At 36.9% G+C, this 24,334-nt stretch overlaps 1 long non-coding RNA gene across 1 annotated transcript in view; it reads right to left on the reverse strand.

The window, feature by feature from the left end:
- LOC145990410 (uncharacterized) overlaps nt 1-24,010 on the reverse strand; it is a 184,965-nt gene extending 160,955 nt beyond the window's left edge. Inside the window, exons 1-2 of the long non-coding RNA XR_014441977.1 lie at nt 23,928-24,010; nt 20,528-20,584 (exon numbers count right to left, since the gene is read on the reverse strand). This is a non-coding gene — a long non-coding RNA (uncharacterized LOC145990410). The remainder of the gene's footprint in view (nt 1-20,527; nt 20,585-23,927) is intronic.
- Nucleotides 24,011-24,334: the final 324 nt, after the last annotated feature.

Genomic DNA, 24,334 nt, shown 5'->3' on the forward strand with positions numbered 1-24,334 from the left:
ACGTCTTAATCTTGCTAATGCACCCCACGTAATGCATATCCTAATTACTACTTGTCAAAAACGAAAGATACATCCAACGATAGTATCCTTCCACACGCTATCACAACATATTCAGATGATGGAAAGCAAGGTAACCAAGTTACACTCTTGCTATATCGTCCAATAACTTAGGACATCGACGTACCGATTCTGGAATGTACTATTGGACCCACCTACACCTTACTCGCACTGAAAATACCTCTTACCAGGAAAAACACTACTATACAAGCATATAACTTTAGACCTTTACTTTATCAATTTTACCAGCGTGTTTGTCAAATACAGTTGACAACAGACGGAATATTATTCGACGAACACGAACATACTTATTACGAACACTCTTGTTCCATATCAACTGATATTTTATGCTTTATCACTACTGTCAGGAACATTGTTACATCTGAATATCGATGTATTGACTCTATAGTTAAACAAGAAGTTCAACACTGCCACTACAATGATGAACCGGTAGAATAATCAACTGGAATGTGCCAAGAGCTCTAACATGACTGACTGGCATATGATACTTTAAGAAGTTGAAAATAAGGAACTTTGCGAAATGCGGGAAATCATGTGGAAGTAAGGCCGCACACTTTTTCAATCCCGACATTCTTGGAGGTAATGTGATCAACACGGTTTCGGCAGCCTTTATCCACAATTACCCACAAATTAAATGCTAGAACCTCCATTACAAGGGCACGCTGCAAAATTTCTACCTCAAATACAAACCCTAAATCTAAACAGAAAGCGAGATGCTCTACCGACTGAACCACCGTGGCTCTGTAATAGCAACTAAAAACCTGACTTGTTCTTCTTTGGAGAAAGAAATGGGCTAAATATACGAGAATAATCACATCGCAAGCTTTCTTTTTAATCAATACAACAATACAGAAAATATTTTCCGCACTTATTGCTTAATGATTTGAGGTATGTTCTCAATCATCATGAACATAAGCAGTTTTCGAGTGCATATCTCTTCAGTAGTATGGGGTGCAATTTCTTCGCAGTGATCCTTTACATTATTGCATTAAAGAAAGTTTCTTGCCAACATTACTTGTACGTAGCATCCCATGTGAAAATTATCCTTCAAAAAGCTGCGTCACAGAATAATATTTCGTAGATTGTGCAAATGAAACACTGAATATATTCATATACATTGTTCGCATGACGACCTGTAAATTATTATGCGTAGGAAACAGTTTCTTGTGTTTTTATGTATTGAAAAATATATTTTAGTGAAAACAGTGGGATGAATTAAGGCACATAAACAGAAAACACTATTATCATCCCATTTCATAGGTGTACGATAGACTTGTCAACGCTACATCACATGATCTGACGTCACGCTACGTAATATCAAGGACTCGTGTCCGAGCCAGGAGAATCGCTCGCCCACTTGGTCTCGGGCGTCTCGGGTAGCGAAGCTACACACATACACTGGGGGAATGCTCCACTGCAGTTAAGTATTTCAAATAAACCATGAATTAATTTAATAACGTAAACCGCTTTAGTCAGCTTATCGGCCATTAGGGCTAAAATTAACATAATTAATTTCGGGGTTTATTATTTTTATTTTCTTGAAAGCTAAACTTTCATTGATTTGTATGGCCGATAACAGTACGGGTATTAATGCAAGAATTAATATCGATCTAGTTTAACATCATACACAGGGGGAACACTAAATCTAGGTGCCAATTGTTCAAGGTTATTAGTAGTGTGTTTGATACTACGGACAGGACCGGAAAGGAAGAGCTCCCCTCAAACAGCTTTGCTACACTTAAAACTTGCTCAACATGCCAATATGAGCTTTTTGAGCAAGTGTGGAATTTTGTCTAATTCAAGATTTTTGTAAAAATGCCCTCGGGAATTTTTCAGAAAAGAAGAGCTCTTCTTATGCAGATTTGCTATACTTAAAACTTGCTCAACATGTTTATTTGTTCAAGTGTAGCACCTGCCTAACCCAAGAATTTTATAATTCGGAAAATATCAACCCCCCCCCCCTCAAGCAGATTTACAAAAATTGCATCAGTTTGTCTATAAACTTGTATCCATACCCACCTATACATATTTACTTCAGGTTTAAGTTCAATTGGATACTATTCAATTTGCTTATCCAATATTAAAACAATACAATATGCAGAGCCTACCTCTAGTCTAGCCATAACAAGGTTATGTATTGATTTTTGCTTCCCGAGTTGTGCGTAAATGGGAAAGAGCGAACAAAACATGTTTTCCATGTTCTTATAATCTTTTGATCAGTCCCATTAGTAAATGCCTGGAAGTTGTATGTCAATAGATATAATCTTTATTGTGTCTTTTCAGAGTTATTCATCGTCATTAGTAAATGCCTGGGAGATTATATCTATTGATATTACCTACACTGCGCCTTTTCCGAGGGAAATTACATGTCATTTGTCATGGAACTCAAAGAGAAATTCTTATCTACACTGTGCCTTTTCCGAGGGAAATTACATGTCATTTGTCATGGAACTCAAAGAGAAATTCTTATCTGTATTGTGCTCTTTTTCAGGGACCATTTATTGTATTGAGGAAATTCCTGGATATTGTCATGCAAACTGAATAGCAGGTTTGGTCTTGTTGCACACAAGTCTGTAACTTACAGAATAATTATTGCAATATTTCTGTATTTTAGGCTTTTGGCTGTGTTACTTGGGTAGGTATCTGCTACGAGCAGAGGTGCTATAAAATGGGTAGGTAACTGACGGTAAAGTGTTGTTTTATAATCAAGGGGCCTCTGTGTTTGAATCGTGCTTCTAGAACTGCTCCGTGACCCGCTCATTTCTTACATCATAAACATATGATTTTTCACCTATGAGAATGACACTGCATATGGTGTCATCTGGTAAAGCCTCGTGGAATTCACAGATAATTTTAATGTTTGTTCTGTCATTTACCACAACTTGTTTCCTTTTTGAAGTGTTAATTACAAACATGGGTCTCTGTGTCTTGAATTCATCTGGTGAGTAATACATGTCTGTACTGCCAGTAGTGACACGCTTGAAGGAAGAAAAAGCTTCATATAATTTAAGAAAATCATCCTTGGAAATGTCTAAATTGTAATTTTCTCTAGGAAAGACCTCATTTCTCCCATTTTTAAGATATATGTTCTTGATGTTGCAGTTATCAAATTTGCTTGAATTTTTTTCCTGATTGTTGTGTCTCCCAGTCTGAAACAGAACCACCACAAAATCAGGCATGTCAAATTGAATACTGGAGAATGAATTTGTGGCATCAAATTCATAATAAGTACCAGTGGCAACCTTCTGTACGCATTGATATGTGTAAAATTGCAGAGGAACCTGTGGATTTTTTAGAATATCTGCTTTGTATTTAAGAGCGTAACTGGCTTCATACTCAACAACAGGGATTCTTAACTCCATAGTCTGAATAATGCACTTGCCTTCATCAGGTAGGGTATTAGGCAGAGCTTCTCCTGTAGGGTTTATCGCACTGTACCTCATCAAAGCATTATTATCATTGGCAGCTCTTCTAAATGTAATTCTTAACCCCCCCTTCCACATAATTTCTTTGTAATCCGAGAAGAATCCTGGCAACAGGCGCATGGGGAACAGCACTGTGTGGCTTTTTGATAATATTTTCTCACCAGCTTCAAATCCACCTATTTGGTAGTATGAAGCCTCTGTTTTGGATAATTTTAGAGTGGCCAAAGCCGTGGAGGTAATGCCGGGATAATCAACTCTGTTTATAACAACACCATGCTTTCTGATCTCAATTTCAGAGAACAGATGCGGCACAAAATTGTCCACCAATCTTATGTTCGAATTTGCCGGATAATCTGTTCCATCGAGCTTTACAACATGAAATTTGATGTATAGATCTGCTCTGTGGGGGTGTATAAAGCCGTCCCCTACATCAAGATCAACCTCAATCTGTGTGTTGGGTTGATTTAAATTTGCAAATGTCCTCCTGTTTGGGGGGAATGATTGTAGCTCATAACTCTCAATATTTTCCATTGTATGTATTTTTATTTAAATGTTAATCTCTACGATTGCAGTTGTTGTGGCTCCAGCAAAATCAACTAATTCTTCTTTTTCATTAGTGACCATCAATTCAATGTTATCTATTCTATTATGGCACACAGGAAAATATAATGTTGGGGATGGATTGTAGATGATGGGCTCCATGAATTCGGAATTAGGTTTGAATGTTGCAATGATGCCAGTTTGTTTGTGAGTGCCTATGCCATTTGATTTGGTGATCATACCCTCGGCCACATTACAGTGAATATTCAGAGTCTCTATGGCTAAGAATTTGGGTATATTCATAGCAGTGTGTTTGATGGCCGCTTCAAGTTTTGTGTTGTTCTCAAAGCCCAACAGCTCTCCTATAGTACCCAGATCCACTGTTTCTGTAGCAGATACAATCTCTACTCTGTGAGTGACAGAATTTTGACTTAACACTACACCTCTGGGTAATTGAGCATTTAGAGTGGATAGATTATACTGCCCTGGAGTGATGACAATTTTTTGATCCCCTACTGCAATTGTGTTGTTGTGGTGAGTAATATTAGGGATCAAGTACATGCCGTAAAATGCTCTGAGAGCTATTGTTTTGGGATACACTATGTCATCGTGTAATTTGAGTTTCAATATTGAATTTTGGCTGGTGAGATGGAATACCCCCATGATGTTTTACATACCACAAGGCCTTTTGAAAATTTTCAATTGTTGGTTTATTTATTTGAGACATGTATCTGAGAACAGATAAACACAGATGTCCGCAATTAACATCTTTGAAGTTTTGAACACGGGCATTATTGTAATAAAGATTAGCTGATTTTAAATATTTTATTAAATTTTCAGGTGGAACACCTCCAAATGAATCAAACACAAATGCCTCATCGTTTAAATATTTAAGATAACAGATCCAGTGAGTGCCCTGATTTTTGTACTCATCCAAATTAACAATGCCACACTCTTTGTTGAGTGGTTGTTCCGGTAAAGAATCAGACATGTACACACCTCTAAAATTTTTGATGCCCAGTGGCTTGATTAAAGCTTCAATATCTTGGTTTGTAAGCGGCTCTTGTTTTTTTTAAACTTATTCATGGCTCTCTTAATACCTTTGCCTTTTTTCTCCATGGCCAGGTTATGGCGCTTCTGCTCATCTAATTCTGCCCTATTTTTCTTGGCATCTATTACTGTTTTTGCTATGGCGGCTGATCCCCCGGCCAAGCTCCCAACAGCCCCGAGAGCAGCTAAGATGGCCGGGATGGTAAATATAAATCCCCCCACATGTGATTTTTTTCTTGATTGCTGTAATTTTTTTAATTGGGGGGTGCTAAGCAACAATTTCATACCATGCCCCTTGGCAAGACAAGAGCTTTTTTTCTTGCGCTGCTTTTTGGTCAAAAGACTGTCAATAGTTTTAAGAGATTTGAGACCTGCATAAGGTATTTGATACATAACACCCTTGGCCTTCATTGTAGGTTTATTATATACATATTCACAACACCCACCCTAGTTTTTGTTTGGTGCTCATAGCTATGGTGGTTCCCAATGCTGCTATTTTTTCACTCAAAGAAGCATCTTTGCTTACAAATCTACCAAATGCAGCCTCTTCTAATTTCTTGTCTGCAACATGTCTCTTGTCAAGATCAGAATGTGTGTTGTATGCAATGTCATGGTCTCTGCAAGCAGCATCTAAAGGATTAACACCAGGATCACCTCTGTTTAATCTATGGTCCAATTTTGTACCGGGACCACAATACTGATAGCCTGGAATGTGTAGTTCAAATGGCAGCTTGTTTATGATGTTATTAACCAACCCCCGACCCTCAGAAATATTCCAAAATTTAGGTGGTAGAGTATTAATAATTTTTATAAGATATCCAATGCCCTTAGGGTCATTCACTATAAAATTAGATAATTTTGTGCTTATCATGTCCATAATTCCAACTTTTTCATTGTAAAAATTGTGGTTGCCAGCATTTTCCTCCCCAGCTATCACCAATAACCTATCTACAAGTTTCCTGACATCATCAACCCACACAAATTCTTTAGGCAGGGTGTTGTATTGTTTGATTCCACTTCCAGTCTTGATCTGTGACCATATGGGCTTGATTAAATTATTGTATTTTGCTCCACTGCTAGACTTGACTCTTTTTTGTGTGGGATCATTGTTCTGGTATAGAGCATCTGATTTTATTAATATTTCTTTGTAATGCTCATAATCTTGATCTGTATAGCTGCCAGGCCTTTTCCGAGTCATCAGTTCCCACAACCCAGGTGTGCCGGGGTACTTAACAAAAGCACCTTTTTCTCCGAGACGAGATTCTGAATATACAATTATATCATCTCCCATAAAAGTTACTCTGAAATTACCAATTCTATGTATGATACTGCCATCAAGCTCTGTGTCGGCATATAAGCCAAAGACCTCATCTTTATTGTCTTTAGGTGTGGTTAAATATTTTTGAGCAAGAAGACCCAATTCAATAGGATCCTGAGTAGCCTCAATTCTTCTAGGAGCAACAGGACTAGGTGTATGAATACTGGAAAGTGGGGTGAATGGATAATCTAATATGTTCCTTGCAGCTACAGGTACAAGCTCTGTGATCAAATTTTGATTCTGCTCTGTAACAGTTTTGATATTCTTACCTAAATTATTAATAGCATCAATTACAGGCTGTTCTGTTTGTTTGTGTTTTTCATAAATTCCACGGTTCTCTGATTTCCATCCCTTAAATCTTTTTACAAGATAATCTCTTAATTTAAGATCATCAATGATTGGTCGTTTCATGGTTGTTTATATACGTCTCTACGTCTAGAAAATCGTTGATTTTATTTCTGTATTTGCCACTATTAGGTGTTCTTGTCATATCAATAGTGACAAACCCATAACTGTCCTGGTTCCAGCACCTGCTGCAAAACTTGGAAAAATCATTGTAGCTCAAGTCCCCACCTACATATTCATCATGTATGTGTTTGAGGTTGGTATGATCTTGATGAAACACACATATAAAATTGCTGTTGTCTCGGATCAGCTGCTTCGGTATTTTAGAAAAAGTCTGTGCCAGGTAGAAGCAATCAATGTTTTTGTGTCGGCCCTGTGTAAAGAAATTTCTAACCTTGTTTTGATTATCCAGTATAATGTCATCAAACACAACAACAGAATTATCGAGACATTCATGAAGTGGCTTAACATCTGGTTCAAAAGTGGCTATATCCAATCCATCATATAGCTTCATCAGCTGCTGATATTTTAATTGTTCCAAGCTCTTAGAGAAGACATACAAGTGCCTGTTTTTCCAGTCTAACCAGTTGGGTGCCAATAAAAAATTATCAACCATTAGTGTAGTTTTACCACAAGCTGATGGCCCAACAATAAGACATCTAATATTTTCAGGCAGCAATTTGCCATTTCTCTTATTCTGCTGTTCAGGTTCTGGCAGCCTTTTTATAACATCCCAGGTGCTCATATTATTATTTTGTTTGCATCGATCCAGCTGTTTTCCGGATGACCCAGCCATTTGACAAGTAACTTGCTGCCTTTTCTGCGAATTATTTTTTCTATGAGATATGTGTCGGGCTGTTTAGTTTTGCTGAGCTCTTGTTCATAGAACCTGCCTTTGAGAATTTCTCCTCGGTGATCCTTTATTATATATGTGTTAAGGGTCCCGGGTTTAACTTGAACCACTGTAAATAATTCGGTGCTCCAGTTTCTTGTAAAGCCTCTTTTGAATAAGTGCTTATATTTGCTGATTCTTACTTGATCGCCCACCCTGTATTTGGCCTTTCTTGTTGTTGGCTGGTATCTAGGATAATAAACAGTCCTGATCAATTTTTGCTCATCAGATGAAGTTACTTCAGAGGGTTTCATGTTGATTGTGGAATGAACCGAGTTGTTATATTTATGTAGAAGTTCTGGAAGAATATTAATCCATTTATAATTACCTTGAAGTGTAAATTGTTTATACATAAGATTTTTTAGGGTTTTGTTGAATCTCTCTACAATTGAGGCTTTGAGGTCACTGTAACTCGAGTAATGTTTTATTGCCTGGCTTTTAATAAATTGTTGAAACACTGAATTATAAAATTCTTTGCCATTATCTGTTTGCAAATAGCGCGGTGATCTTCCTGAATGATTGATGATTGTCCTGAGGGCTTCTGTAACACATTTTCCAGTCTTGGATTTGAGTGGCACAGCCCAGGCAAATTTTGAAAATGTATCTATGACAGTGAGTAGATACTTGTAGCCCTTGTTGATTTTGTCTAAGTTTTTCAACTGTCCACTTGACAACTCAATCAAGTCGCTCTGCCATAAATCATCTATGCCCTTTGTGACTACTGGCAGTCTCTTAAAATTATGTCTGGCTTGTCTGTGTAATTCATCAACAATAATTTGTCTAGACATAATATGTAAACAAGAATATTGCAACTATGGGGTGTTCAGCAGCTGAAACTGCAGGATTTTCTAAATATAATTTGTCTCCTATTTGTATTTTAAATTCCAAAGTGCCATCATCTTCAGCATAGGCTGTTTCTAATGTATCGGGGTCTGTAAAATCCTCTAACTCCACACTGGTGATTTTCACTTTGTTCTCAGCATTTGTTATTGATAAGGTGGGGTAGTGGTGTGCCTGTGGCTGAAGCCAATATTTGATCTTGATTGGTCTCAATGTGCCCCCAACAAAAAACTGGTAATAAAATTGTGCAGGAGACAGCATATATATTTTGCCACCTGGTGTAAATGGTGAATCATATTCTTTGTTGGGGATGCTGTACAATTCAAGAATTACCGTATGTTTTGGATTCTCGATTATGCCCGTTATTTCTTTTTCTGCTGTGAGCAATCTACTTGTTACAGATTCAAGATGCTCATTGATGGTCCTAACAACATCGTCATGGCCTGGCTTTATTTTTATGTCCACAACAAGTTTCTTGTATTGTTGCACAATCTCTTGAAGCTGGGTGGCAAAAACAGACAGAGCATTTGCTTGATTGGATTCCATGGTCCCTAGCTGTTGCTTGATATTAGCTACAATTTGTTGCAAATTTTCAACAACTGCCAATTTTGAATTTTGAGCAGTAAGATCATGGACCTGTCTTCTGATATCCTCAAACAAGGCATGCAGTTCATTAATATGTTGATTGGTTGGTAAAGTAGCCACTGTCTGAGTGAGTTGTTTGATCTCTGCTTGGATATTCTTGATATCTTCTGATTTCAATATGCGATTCACAGCTCTCTTAATATTTTTAAGTTCCTGTGATGTAGGCAGATTTGATACAGTATTTTGCAAAAATTCAAGTGCCAATTTTACATTGTTTAATTCAGATGCATCAGCCACATTTTGCATAGCATTTTGGAGCAGGGCTATATCTGCCTGAGTGGGTGTTGATTGCTGTAAAATTTCAAGCTTTGTTTGGATATCATCTATCAAGTGATGAAAATGAGATAGCTCAGATTCAGTGTTGAGGTTTTCAAGCTTTGTGATCTGTTGCTGGACACTGACAAGGGTATCTACAATCCCAGGCAATCGGGATTCTAGTACATTTGCCAAATCACTTTGCACTGCTGCTATTGTACCTTCAAGATAGGTTATAGAACTTTGAATTTTTCCAAAATCTTCATATGTTTCAAGTTGCAGCTTGATGTTTGCAACACTCCGAGTTATTGCATTCAAAGCATCAGAAGATGGCAAGTTGTTCATAAAATTTTCAAGTGTCTCAATTTTTTCTTTAACCTCGGCTATGGCATTGTTCAGAGGATCCAGATTAGGTATCTGGAGTGACTGAATCTGTTCTTTTAGAGTGGAAATCACTAGATCAAAATCTTCTTGTGATTTTATGCTTTTGACAATTGTTTGGAGTTGTGTCTGGACATTATTTATCTGCTCTTCCAATTGCTGTTTCAATTGCTCAGAGTTGGTGGCCTGGGTCTTAAATTTGGCTTGAAGAGCTGCTACAGCCTCTTCTAAACTTTGAAAATTATCTAATGTTGCCAGATCAGTATATTTCTGAAGCAGCACTTTGAGTTCAGAATCAATTTTAAGAAGAGGGTCCATGCATTGTGATTGCAAATTTGTAATTTCTAATTGAAGACTGGCATTGAGTGTGGTTTGTAAAGCTTGTAAATCACTTCTCAATTTCTTGACTCTGACATCAAGCATCAGAATCTCATCACTGTGATCTTCATGCCTTGTATGGCCAAATATATCATTAGGCATTTTTGTTTTAGTGGTTATTTATTATAGAGTATCTGATTCTTAATTCTATAAAAAAGGGTATAAGCTTGTCATATGATCCAGGGACCTCAATATATAAGCAGTCACCAGCAGAAACAGTATAAACAGTGCCAGAAATCATGTTTGAGTGCTTGATTCTATAAATATTTCTCCCTACTGAAATCTTGACATCACCCTCAGGGGTTGTAATAAATTGCAATTGCCCACCTACAGGTAATTGGTAATGATTTAAATTATTGTTAAATATGTACAATATTTTGCCTGTTTCATCATCATCATCTGTAAGTATGCTGTTCAGATGAATAATTAACAAGCCACTCAGTTTAGACAGCATATCAGGAGAGGCTTGGGGTATTGGCAGATCCATAATAGCCTGTTTTTTGAACCCAAATAAGTTCATAGGCATGTTTATTTATTTCAAATCATGCTCTGTAATTGGGCATTGATCCCCATTTTTCAAATCACAATGCCCCCAAGGTAAAGTATGTATGCCACATGATAAAATGCATCTCTTGTCATCATGTGGGTCCAGGGCCACTTTTCTTACAACATTTGAAGTCAACAAGTGATCCTCACTCTGAATTCTATTTTCTGATGTTCTAATTGAACTCTGTGATTTGATGCAATTTTTATAATCTTCAAATACAAGATCTTTTTCCACAGTAACTCTGCCAATACCCTTGGCCTTTTTGACAACAGCACTACATGTTTTAAAACTGTACACCTTGGCACTTAACCCAGCAAATTCCACAATAACATCACCACATGTCTCATCTTTTAACTTGCCAGGCACCTTTTTGTTGTGGGGTTGAATTCTTGTATGTTCACTGGTATCAAAGTATTGAAACAATTCAGGCTGTGACATATCTTGATAAACATCTTCTGTTTGAATATCAAGAATAAAACTATCCGTGTCCATGTACAATAATTTTACACGATCACCATAAAAAGGTTTCAGCACATCATAATACAATATTAACATATGTAATTTGGACAATTCCAATATCGCAGCCCCTACGTAAATAGGTTTATCAAACTTGATCTTTGTTTTCATCATGTTGAAAAGTGCCATGTGCTCATCATAAATTCTTCTGTAATTGAAGTTGGGCTTTGCAACCAATTTTTTGCTCAGGCTGGGGTCAGTAATTATTTTAACATCGGTATGTTTTCTGACATTTTCAATAGTTTTGCCATATACAGAATTCACCATCAATTTAAACAAGGCCTTATCAAATTGACTCTTTGCAGATGTTCGAAGCTCTGTGTTTGTATCAATGTATGGTTTCAACCATTCTGAGTGCCTGAACCTTAAGACTTTTCCAACTTTGGTCACTTGAACACCATGTTTCATCAGGAACTGGAGGTTTTTGTAATATATGACATAATCCTGTTTTGGCTCCAGAGTCATCATGAGCTTCTTCTGTTTAGAGCCAGGTGAGCACTGAACCTCGGAAATTGGGGGCAGATCAGAAAATTTGTTGTGCAAATCATCAGGAATTGTCAGATCAACCTCTAAGAAGAGGCCATATTCACTGTCATCAAAATCCTGAAGATCTTCAATATTGAAATCTTCAACCCATTCAAGCCCTGCATATGGCAGTTTTTTCATCATGGCATGACCATAGAGGCTGTTTGCATCTACATACGTTATATAATTTGATGGCCGTGCTGGATCATAATCAGGCATATACTTGTTATTTGCTCTGGCATATCTCTGGGAACATTGCACCATCCCTCCTCTTATACATTTCTCCATAAACAGATACATATCTTGATCGTGGATCAGATCCAATTGCATTTTAGTGTTCAAAAACGTTGAGGCCCATGCTAGGCCCGGGGCACTGTAAAAATACACTGGGTCCAGTCCATAATTTTGCATGGAAGATTTTCTGAATGCCTGCAATATATCAGCTAAGAGGGTGACATCAAGTTTTAAATATGCCATGTGATAATCACCAAATGTCTTGCATTTTAAATTGTTCCACATCAACTGAGCATGGTGATAATCTTCATCAGTGATTCCAGATCCTCTGATTCTGCTGTAAAACTCTTCTTGTGGTGGCAGGGAACACTCATCAAATTTAGAAAAATCTGTAACATAGTCATATGGATATACACCCTTCCGCCTAATTAATTTCAGGTCCTGATTTGGAAACGAAGCACGTGTGATTTTGAATTGATCATCAGGTAATTGAGTGGCCAGTGTATCCAGGCTAGCAGATAAAAATCTGTAAGAATCAAGAAATCTTAATTGAATAGAAACACCATCAACTTTAATTATCTTGCTAATAGATATATATTTCTCGTCATTTTCAGCTAAAATATTTAAATTCTGCTTCTCAAACCCCTCGTATCTGACCAGATGATGAAAATCATAATTGGATGCTCCATGGCAAAATATGGGGATAAATCTTGGTCTCTTGATCTTAATATTGCAGCTATTACACAGGGCCTGTTTATATCGACCATCTGTATGAGAATGGTGATGAACCTTGATATTTGTATCTGAAAATTCACAATCACATACCGGGCATTTTTCTGCATTGTTGAAATCTTCAATCTGTTCCTCTGTTAAAGGCAACATAGGCTTTGATTTTAATAAGATGTTATATGCTATGTCACGGCACTCATTTTCTATTCTATGTGCAAATATTTTGATGGCATTTGGTCCCTTGTATGAATATTCTTTAGTAACAATACCATCCTGTACAACCACATAACAAAAGCTGGAAGGTTCATGTTGCTGGTATGGTGTAATTGAAGATTCCTCAGGATCTGGATTGCAGAATGCAAGAGATTTGAGATTTGATTCGGAATCCCAGACAATATATGCCGGGTGTTCCAACAAGGCTTCAGACTTTTTGAATTTGCAATTTTCACTTGGATTGGGCATCACCATATGAACAGGTTTATGATTCCCACAGTATTTCAGATGCTCAATTAACTTGTTTTTGGCAATTTCTGCATTTTTTTCACGAACCCCATTTACCATTTTTTGACCATCAAATATAGTTAAGCATCTTCTGCACAACTTGAATATTGTATTGGATTTGTCTAGTTGTGTTCTCACCAAAGCTTCAAGATTATGTATCAGAGTATAATGGTGTGTATCATCCCCTTCAATCAAGAGCAGATCAATCGGAATAGCAGATTCATCATCAATTGTACTGATTCTGAGAGGTGCTATCGGGCAATTGCCAGTGGAACAAATAAATACATTAATAGATAATTGTTTGCCATCGATGTGCCTGGCCTTTTTTTCAAATTTATCAATATTCTGAACAGACATTGGATATTCTAAACCCTCCATTGCATCGTCAAAAAGATGTTCATGCTGTTTGTAATAAGTTACTCTCTCTGGATGCCTTGAAACTGGAAACAAAGCAGCTAATATACACCACAAAAAGCATTTCGCGTCATTATTTTTTATATTGACCACGGCTCTTTTGTTTTTGATATTAGCAGGTAATGGCAGATATGTAGATCCTTGCAATGGGCTGAATTCAGAAATATTAACATATAACTTGTGCGAAGAGCCACATAGGCTCCATCCGGACTCTTTTGCCGCAAATTCAGAGTGTTTCATGTTCAGTTGATCCATCAATCTGCTTATTATTGTGTCTAAATTTGCGTTTGAATATACCGGTACAGTTTCTGTTACATGGGGGTGTGTAAATTTTGTGTCATTTGGTTTCTTATATTGTACAAACAATTTGAGGGAGAGCTCATAAGAGCCATTTTGTGCATTTAGAATTGCCTGCACTTTAGGATTTACACTGTTCAAGAAATTCTCAATGCCGCATCTTGGCTCTGATACAAACCGGTGATCCCTTAATTGGCCATTAAAACTGCTACGGATAGGTTCATGGCGTGGCTGCTTTGCTGCTCTGGCATTAAGAGGTGCTTCGTGCCTTCTTTTCAGAGCAGATGTGGATGGTTGAGAGGGCAATATTGATGACTGTGCAGAGCAAGTATCTTTATGTGTATATGTGAAGTATTGCATGCTGTATTTTCTATTGCATTTGGGGCAAATTTTTGTGGGAGTTCTGTATTTATCTGGGTTACAAATTTTTTGGTGTCTGGCCCAATTAGAGCTAAATATATTTTTATTGCACTGATTGCAATATTTTTGATTCGGCATTTTTGCTGTTGTTTATTATATACAATTTCCTGGGATTCAATTCAAAACTTTATACTGAACAAAAAATATCAGTTGGGTTCAGCTGTGTGCTTTGTATGTATGTGTGTATGTGTGTAGGTGTGTATACACTTAATATTTTGGCTTTGGTATTTATATAAAATTTCCTGGGTTTTAAATCTAATCTCTATGGATTAATATTAATAATATTAATCTTATGACAGGTTGTAAAACCAATAGCCCACAAGTAGAAAATCATTCACACTGACCCAGCGCAAATGCCTGCACAAACATGCATATCTTGAATAGCAATAACCTTGTTATGTATAACAGGCTGGGACAAATATAAGCTTGACTCTAAATATGAGTGGATTACAACAAATAACAGATTTTATATTGTTCAATATGAATTTAAACCTGTAAGTATGAGAAGTACTGTATCAACACATCTATTCTCCTCAGTCAGTCTCACAATACTGAATGATGCAATACTCGGGAATTTCTGTAAATACTGGCGCTGAGGGCAAAGCAAAAATCAATACTACCGTCTCGGGAATTCCATACACTGACACAGAGGAGAAACATGCAAACACGAAGCAATTCTAGAGGTAGGCTCTGCATATTGTATTGTTTTAATATTGGATAAGCAAATTGAATAGTATCCAATTGAACTTAAACCTGAAGTAAATATGTATAGGTGGGTATGGATACAAGTTTATAGACAAACTGATGCAATTTTTGTAAATCTGCTTGAGGGGGGGGGGTTGATATTTTCCGAATTATAAAATTCTTGGGTTAGGCAGGTGCTACACTTGAACAAATAAACATGTTGAGCAAGTTTTAAGTATAGCAAATCTGCATAAGAAGAGCTCTTCTTTTCTGAAAAATTCCCGAGGGCATTTTTACAAAAATCTTGAATTAGACAAAATTCCACACTTGCTCAAAAAGCTCATATTGGCATGTTGAGCAAGTTTTAAGTGTAGCAAAGCTGTTTGAGGGGAGCTCTTCCTTTCCGGTCCTGTCCGTAGTATCAAACACACTACTGTTATTTACTGGATATGTATATATACGTGACTGTTGTTAGAATTGTTGTTATTAGTTATTCTATTTAATGTTAATATGTTGATTGTAATAAACCTAAAGAATGAAAAGATAGCTTTGGTTACAATTTATGCTTTATTGATAAGGTCTCTTGGTCTCACAACTAAGTACGTAGTTATGTGGCTCAAGGAAAATGGGGGCCAAATATAACTTTTCATTGTGTGGTAAGACGTTCGCTCGTAAGTTGCTTCATCTGTAGAGGTAAATTACGTGGGGAGGTCATAACATCAAATCTATTGATGCAACAGAAACGCATCGATTTATGCTTTAAAGTCTGTCCTTTTGGCATTTGTCAAGAAACAAGTTTAGAGTTCGATGCATTTTTGTACATTCTTTTTTAGAGGTAACGCCGATGCCAGAGAGAATTTATTTTTATGTTGAGCTGTACTTTAACTTTTCAATTGAAGCGTGTTTTGATGCACCTCCCTGCATTTTTCCCGATGATTTACGTATAATTTTTTCTGACCTCCAGACTTTATGTGCTTTTTAAATTAAACTTTTCCCTGTGCATAATGCAATAGCAAACCGTGAAATGTGATGTTGAATTAACAATTTCAAAATTGACGATAGGAATATGATTCTTTTGAAATGTTTTAACCATCTGAATGAACCATTTCAGATCCCATATGATCCCACAACCTGTTCTCTTAATGTTATAGATAAGTTAGCATGGAAGCAATTTGCACTCACCTCGTAACGCAGCAGGAAGAAAGGCAAATGAGTAATCCCTACGGTGGGACAGTCTCCCGAACAAAACGTGCTTTATTCAGCGATCCTCTTTCGGCTTAATTATCGAAGAACATGAACTGTGGAGGTTGAGTTCTGTAGAGAAAAACAGAACAGCACTTATAGTACATTCCGATCCACAAACACATACAGTCACATACAGTTCAGGGACTAAAGGGAGAATTCGCTTCACCAAGGACCTTAGGGTTGGACAACTTCAGACATCGGCCAGATATAAATTAATTGTTTGTTGCGAGTTTGCACGACATCAGTCCTACAGATTGAGAAACTATCACGTCAGATTCTTCCTAATCTCTACAGGCCAACGAAGCCACCTTGTGTTCACATTACACCCAAGGGGGTCCGCAATTTTTTCTCAGGCTTGGAGGGCAGAGTAAGATATCATACCTTGTCCTTCAGTCACAGAAACTTTTATTATTGTTATTGCTATTATTGTTATTATTATACTTTACAAATCATAAAAATCAAATTTCATTTAAAATACTTTGGCGTTGTGTACAGACAAGATCAGATTCCAGTCTGCTATTCAGATAGAAGCTGCTTTCGCCTTGCTTCCTTTCCATAAACAGTTATCACTTTTTTGATCAACAATATTTTATACATATTTTTTCATATATTATTCCGTTCGTACGACAGCACAATGATCTTACTGTTATTTTTGGGTGTCGTGGGAGAAGCGCACGTGGGAGGAGTTCACAGCGTGATCTTCGCCCAGAGAGAAAAAGATCGTGGGTGAAGCGCACATTCAAATGTTCTTCTTTCTTTCCTTGCAGGTGAATGCGCAATGGAAGTTATTACCAGTGCCAAGGGTAAACCTTGTCTCTTACTGGACGGACATCAGTATCGTGTTGGCCGTAAGACTGAAAATGTTATCTACTGGAGATGTGTAAAGGAACGCCGGCTAAAGTGCAAGAAATCACTAAAGACAACATTAAACAACGACGTTTTGGAAAAAAAAAAACAAAAAAAACTCATCAGTGTGTTCCGAATGATGCAGAGTTGGAAGTTGTAAAAACCATGTCTGTGTACAGGAAAAGAGCAAGGGAGGAACTGTCTACGCCAGTGAACGTCGTCTACAAACAAGAATTTGGGAAATTGACGAATAGAGGTTATGAACTAGTTACTGAAATTCCAAAATATGATAACGTAAAAACCTCTTTGTGTGAAATACGTAGGAAAACACTGGGAACAACCCAAAATCCGATTGGTAGTTCCGAAATCTCCTTGCATGAAAATGTGTTGAGACTTTCCGACGGGACGAGCTTTCTTATGCTTGATCTGACAGTGGACAACGAAAAAAAATGTCTGGTGTTTGCAAGTAACAGTGACAACAAATTATTAACATCTTGTGATTCTTTCTACCTTGACGGAACATTCAAAAGTTGTCCGAAACAGTTTGAGCAAACTTATTCAATTCATGCTGATGCAGGAAGTTCCGAAGAAGAAACAAACATCTGGCCAGCTGTTTATGTGTTACTACAAGATAAAAAGAAATCTACATATAGACCTAGGCATTCCAGGTCGCAAGAGAAGAAAACAGTATATTGAAACCGACAGGCGTATAAAAACAATTTTAGACAAATATGTTGAAACTGAAGATTTATTTCGTTGCCTCAATTCTCTGTAGTACGTTGCAAAGTTTGATTGAAATCGTTCTGAAAAGTTGACGAAGCTGTAAGAGAAGCTGCTGATAGAAGAACTTTTAACCACCTTCGTGTATTAATCTACACGTTGTCCAGTCCCAAATCTAGAAAGAAAAGTGCGAGGGAAGTTTCTTATTGATACTGTGCGTTAATCCCACTAACACCTGAGATCCTATGCGTTAGTCCCACGAAATCTTGCTGTGCGCTGATCTCACGTGAGCTCCTCCCACGTAATCCATTTTTGATAGCAAACTGACTTTCAACCATCACATAGACTACATAACTTCGAAAGCGATGAAAATATTCGGACTAATTTACAGACATAACACATGTTTCTGCCCTCAGAACCTACTTTACAATGTGGGTTGTTCCTATTCTTGAATATGGTTCCTGTATTTGGTCAATGGCATGTGAAAGCAATTTAAAGAAAACAGACAAAGTAGTAAATTTCTTCGTCAGAATAGTCAAACACAGATGTCCAACCCTTGCAAACTTCTCCAAACAAGGAATTCTATCCACTCCACAAATTCATGACCTTTCTCTTTGCCGTCAACTCTCAGATTTAACACTTCTTTTCAGAATCATGAATGGACAACTTTTCACCAGCGAACTCTAGCCACTCCTTAACATCAGAATTCCACGTCCCAACAAAAATGCAACAACTTATTATACATTAAATCTTCAAGGCTATATTTAGAACAAAGATCACTTCTAATAAGGCTACAAACCATTTACAACTCATTAAAAGACGCTCCGGGCTTCCATTTATCAAAACAGACTTACAGAACGGCGTGCATAAAGCAGCTGAAGAGTAAATAATGTTCATTGTGCACTAGTTGTTATTATTCTTGTTATACATGTATATGTGTGTGTGTGTAATGTATATGTCAATCTTATTATTTTGTTTATTTCTCTTCTGGTTGATATCTTGATGTAAAATGGATTTTTATGTACTATTCAAAATTTTTCAAATAAATAAAATAAAAATTAAAAATCTATTTTTATAAAAATACCATTTATATAAAAAACACCATTTTTTAAAAATAAAAATAATGATTCTTATCCACCGTGCTCTCTACTAAAGTGTAATATTCATCACACAGCTGGAATTCTGCGTCTAACACTTTTGGTGATATGGTATTCATAAATGTAATTGGCAAATTCTTGGGAATCGGCAGTTTATCTTTACTTTTAAATAAATTGATCATTTGACAGAACTGACAACATGCAGTGTTTAATAATTCATGACCGTAGATCGGAGAAATTCGTCTTGCAGGAACTCAAAGATAGGAACATGTTAATAAATATGGCTGTTATTTTTGGTAGAAACCGTGCCATTTACGCGAAGTTGCAGTTAAATTGTAATATGTTTCTAAATAATGTGAATCTAAATATTGGATTGACATAAATATATGTGTAATTCTATTGGCCATTAAGAAAATCATCTTTATTTAATATGTATTCCTTCCGGTTTCACGACAGACATCATGGGTGGGGGCACGTCCCTTCAAAAATTCTGAGTGGGGGATAAAAGAGACAAATATATTTCCCTCGGATTTAATGAGTGAAAAAGATTTATTCTATCTTAACTTCAAAAACCAGTTAAGCTCATTTGCTGATAGACAACAGTCCTTACATCTGTTTGCCGTCGGTGCATGTAGGGCGCTGTTGTGGGGTCATTTGACCCTTAACTGAAAAGTTGAAAAATTCCTTTAGGCATGTTAGTCTGTCGAAGGTTCCTTAAAATTGTGTCAATCTTAAGAGTACAGGTGGTTGTCATCCCAGATGCCGGACGACCCATCCCCCCCCCCCCAAAAAAACAACTGGAAAATTGTAAACCTTGCGGCCCCACATGAAATTATTAGCACACTATTAAATCAATATTAATATCAGTTGTAAAAAGAAATAGATATTCAAGTTTTCTTCGCTCACACTATCTTTTGGTACGAATTCCTTACGAGCTGTGGGAGTTACCGAAATAGAAGGGTAAAAAATGAGAACATATTTACAATCAGGGTCAAGGAGAGGGTGCGAAGATGTCAAATTATATTCTCCCTACTCTATTCCACAAGCTTCGGTCTCTTCAAGAATCAATCTTTCTTCCTGACGCTGCTTTCCCTGTTGTACCCAACGAAGTGACAGAATAAAAAACCAGATTTTTCGTGTGTACCTATTTTATTCTTTTTAATTTGCATCCAAGTCTAAAATGGACAATTATACTTCAAGTAAACTTTAGGCAGTAAAGTGGAAAATAAAACATAATAAAACATGATAATGTTTGTTCAAATACAGTTGATTGCGTGATTCCAATTATAATCGAAGAAAAGACTTATTGATCTGTAAATATGACGTCACATGGCATGTAGCATGTCAGAATTCAGAACATATTGATTCTGACGCCTCGTACGTGGAAACTTTTCTACGAGCGTCCATCGTAGTTAACTATCAGGTGAACATTATTATCGGTTTGTAAATATTTTAATTTATCGATTTGAAATGCCTACAAAAAATAAGGATGTGCGGGTGAATATCAAATTGACCACGTATTTTCTTTTCTCGATATCTGTGAGGGGAGGGGTGTATATAAATCCTATGTTTGAAGGCAACAACAATAAATAGAAAACTTCTTACCAGAAAGAGTTTCTCCAAGACAAACGAACGTCCTCCTAATGAATGTTTCCGGATCTTCTGGAATAAAAATTAAGGTATTAGAAGGTACTGAAGTTCAACGAAGGTGTAGGTTCAAACAAGGACTATTCAAATTCTTCTCAGATATATCAAGTGGCAAAGTTTGCCTCTTGACATACCTGAGAAAAATTTGAGTAGTTTTTGTTTGAACTTACACCTCGTAGCTACGTCCAAAGCAAGGAAAGCGACTAGAGTACTGCAATGAGTGTTTTTCACTCGAGCGGCAAATCGTTCTCACGGGCAACGATAGGTGGCATGCAGACTTGATAGTTCTTACGCTCGAGCGAAAAACGACCGAACTCTCGAACCATATTAGTACACGCATTTCCGTAATTTGTCTATGGTAGTGAGCCCTCATATATAGATCGTGAAGTAAAAGACGAAGTGAAATTGAAAAATAAGTGAACATAGTCATCATCTCCATGTTAAAATGCAGTTTTGTGTATCTTACCGAGATACGTGAAAATGAAATAGATGATTATGGGCTGAAACTGCTTAGGCTGACATTGTATGTTTTTTTTAATGTTATTTTATTGTCACATTGGAATGATGTTCGATTGAATGTTATAACTGCATTTTATTATTTCGCAGAATATGATTATCCTCTTTCGGTAAGTGAACAATGATGCACACGTACTTCTTGCATTGTGATACGATATTTGTAATTGCTTAGGCAGGTCTGCCAGCATGGGTATCCATTTTACGTTTCGATCTGTAGATATTGCATGCTTTCATATGTGCTGTATTTCAGTCCTACTTAATAATATACGGAATTATTATTTAGAATTGTAATTGCATTGAGCGGTTTCCTTCCATGTATGGGTTTTAGGTTGACAGTGCTGCTTATTAGGCTCTGAAATACAGGACGTTGCCAATCATTCCACTCCGAGTGCAGTACGACCGAGCGTAGCAAGCTCGAGCGTGGGAGACTCGAACGAGTTTGAGCGAGCGAAAGTGGTCCGATGCAGTACTCTAAAAGCGACATTAAGCAACCAAAAATTGTAATTCAATAATTGTATATATATATATATAGTTATTATTTTAATAATAATAATGTTAATGAATGTAATACGGATTAAAACAATAATAATAACAACTTAGGTTATTTGAAGGATTTCCATAAAATTGCTTTAAATGATAGTTTCTTTGCCCCGAGAAATAAAGTAAATATATGCAGATTTGCGCACACCCAAAAAAACTACCTCCCAAAAGGAAATCATAAAATATGCCACTGAGTGGGCATACCCCCCCCAAACAAAAAGCTTAACTCCCAAAGTGGGGGTCACCACCATTCAACTCTGTGCATGATTTCTCTGTTCGACCACGTCACGTCTATCATAAATCCATTTCGACTTAAGAAGTTGATGTTTTACATTATGCTTGCTTACAGACATTCTCAACTTTCCCCAAAATGTTTTTATCTGTGTTCACTTTCCGAGACATAAAATCCTGGCTACGCTGCGCCGTTGTTATTGTTGTTAGTTTTATGAAATTGTTGCCATTCGTCGATTTTCTGCACGAGCTTGGTAGAAATAGTACGTATCTAAAGATGTTCTACAAGCACTAAGCCACAAGTGCAATATTCTTAAATATGATAAACTTTTTAAAATAAGAAAAATACGAATCTTTAAATATAACATATATTACTTTTAATGAGTTTATATTTGTTCCTGATTTCAGTAATTGTACACGATGAAAATATCCCAAACCATGGTACAAGAAGAAAATATCGAAGGATAAAATGTCAGCGTTTGGTAGTTGTGGGCGAAAGGAGAGGGGACGCCAAATACGCTCCTGCCTAGGGCATCAGAATATGTTGCTATGGGGTTGCTCTCTCTTTCTCTCTCTCTCACACACACACTTGGACACACGCGCACGCACATTTAATCAATTTCCACCAAACTTACCTTGCTGATTTCTTAATATTCCTATCAGTATTGTTACTACCAACACCATGAGCTCATACTGACATGTCTGCTGCAAAGGAACTGTCGCTGTGGAATGTGCAAAGAAACGTCACTCGGGTGGCGCATGCCCCCCTCTTCTTATTATACACCAATCCACCCGCTAGTTGCGCCACAGGAGGAAATACTAGAAAAATCCGATCAATGTTTCCAGAAGCAATAATACCCTATAAGACAAGTAAACCTTGACGATGAATATCAAATAGAAAATATATAACTAGATATTTAAAATTCCAGACATGATATTTCGAAAACATGCTGCTCTCCAGATTAAAGGGATTTCCCCCATTCGACTCCACGGTACCATTGCCGTAAGCTGAGGGGAGCTGATGGGGATACAGACCAACCAGAAATTTCGAGAAAATATGATAAAAGCAGTAAAGAATTCGGTGGTAAATGCACACCTCTCTAAAATGACCCAGGAAATATTAATGAAAGTTGTATTAATATTAAAATTGTAATTAGAAACCCTAATATGTTTTGAATAGAAAAATATAGATGGAATGGGATTTTGTCCTGGTTTCCATTTTTGTCTTTGAATAGGTATTAAAATGAAGGTTACAATTATTATTAACAGGACCCGGATAATTATGTACTGAAAACAGCAAAATATGTACTAAAACCATTCGAAAAGTAAGAAATACGTAACATCAAGGACATCGTATTTCCAACAGCTGTGTTCTAATTTTCGAAACAAATTGCCCAAGTCAGACAACCCAAGAAAAATATAAATAAATATAATATTTTACATATTGCTGTTGCTTTTCCAATACACGATCCCCGTAACAGTAAGAAATAACAAATATGTTTTAAACTTTCAAATATGAAATGTATTCTGTTATTGCGGAAGAGGATTTTTTGTATACTAAATTATATTTCCGCTTTTTGGGCATCTTCGATGACTTAGTAGTAACGTTGTCGCCTTGTAATCAAGGGGTCCTGGGTTCGATACCTGATGGAGGCACATAGAAGTTCGGCTCCCGCTTTAAAAAGTGTAGATTCAGTCCCAATTAGCCTATCTGTGCATAAAAGTGGACTTAAAACAACACAAACTCTTTTAAAAGTTACAGAATTTCTCTTTTCATGTCCTCTGATTATTCTATTAGATAATTAATGCAAAATATTTACTAAACAAATGTGAGGAGTTCCGACCCGTTTAATTGCCCCCTTATACAAGGCCAGGATCAAAATATTAAGCAACCAGATTATAAAGTACATTGATTGGGTATTGTTTTTCACAAGAAAACTGCTTCTTTCACTCATTCGCTGCGACTTCCAAAAGTGGTTCACAACAAGACCGACAAAAACCTTCTAATCTCCATACCCCCTTCTTTCTCTATCACACACGCACACCTTTAAGCAATTGCCATCAAACTTACCTGGCTGATTTTGAACGTTCGCACAACAATCTTCAGTATTGTTACTGCCAACACCGTGAGGTGAAATTGACATGTCCTCTGCAAAGAAACCGTCGCTGTGGAATGCGGAAAGCAACGTCACTCAATTGGCGCATGCCCCCTCTTCTTATTATAAGCGCAATCCACTAACTAGTTGCACCACAGGAGGAAATAGTGGAAAATTCCGATCAATCTTTTCAGAATCAATAATACTCTATACCATTAAGACAAGTAAACCTTGACGTTGAAAGCAAATATATAACTCGGTATTTAAGATATCTAACATGAGACTTCACGTATCTCTGGTAGCACTGTCGTACGCTGAGGGGAGCTGACGGGGCTACAGGCCCTCCAGAAATTTAGAGAGAATCAACATTTTCAATTCAAAG

The sequence above is a fragment of the Lepisma saccharinum genome, chromosome 7 (genome assembly GCF_977018435.1).
Source record: "Lepisma saccharinum chromosome 7, izLepSacc3.1, whole genome shotgun sequence".
NCBI classification, from domain to species: domain Eukaryota; kingdom Metazoa; phylum Arthropoda; class Insecta; order Zygentoma; family Lepismatidae; genus Lepisma; species Lepisma saccharinum.